Source organism: Pterocles gutturalis, unplaced genomic scaffold, assembly GCF_000699245.1.
Source record: "Pterocles gutturalis isolate BGI_N339 unplaced genomic scaffold, ASM69924v1 scaffold11242, whole genome shotgun sequence".
In the NCBI taxonomy this organism is placed as follows: Eukaryota; Metazoa; Chordata; class Aves; order Pterocliformes; family Pteroclidae; genus Pterocles; species Pterocles gutturalis.
In genome coordinates, this window is record NW_010112820.1 from 13,815 (window position 1) to 14,578 (window position 764).

Sequence of the window (764 nt, forward strand, 5' to 3'; positions counted from 1 at the left end):
AAAAAAAAAAAAAAAAAACAGGGCATCTCAGACATTTCACTGCTTCACAGCACTAGAGGGCAGAAGAGTTTTTCTATCATCAGATGTACTTTGATGACTTCAAACAGTGTTTAGTTGGTTGTTTTTTTTTAAAATTAGGAATCAAATTTAAAAGTAAGCATGGACCTCTGTGTATCTGCACAGAGATGTCTCTGCAGAGATCAGGATGAGAAATCCCAATATAAAATTTAGCCCTTTTACCATGAATCATTTCCTTTATCTGCTTCTGCTTTTTTTGGCTGGAAGGCTCATAGTCCAGGAGGCCAGGTGGAAGCCACTTTTCTGACATCTGACCATGGTCATTATCCAAGAGCTCAGAAGGACAGCACATGAAGTACAGCAAAGGTCAATCAGTTTAAGGAAGGGGGAGAGGTGACACTACACTTAACGCCAGGGAAAGCTCTCCTCTGTTTTCCAAAGAGCAGTGTAAGAGTCATTGTGGTTAAAAGAGATCTTGCTTAAAAGCCAATTTGATTTCCATGTTATTGAAATAAAGGCAAAGTTAAAATAAAATGAGGATGTCAAGTCGCCAGTGGGGGAGGAAAAGGGAGAACAGGATACCAACTGTTGGTTGTCTTTTACCTAGTCCCTATATCACATGCTTTGTTTTAGTCCAGCTTAACAAACAAACAACAAAAAAGCCCGAGTGCATTTATCTAATTTTATAGTGTTCACCTTGGTCTCTGGAAAGATCGATAAGTAAAAGTGTAGCTTTAGGTACTGGG

The 764-nt window shown here is 39.0% G+C and overlaps 1 protein-coding gene across 1 annotated transcript in view; it reads right to left on the bottom strand.

The window, feature by feature from the left end:
• The window catches only part of LOC104462310 (epithelial-stromal interaction protein 1-like), a gene marked incomplete at its 3' end in the record, with an annotated part of 17,709 nt that overhangs the window by 8,365 nt on the left and 8,580 nt on the right, over nucleotides 1–764 (bottom strand). The gene's annotated exons all lie outside the window — the stretch shown is intronic.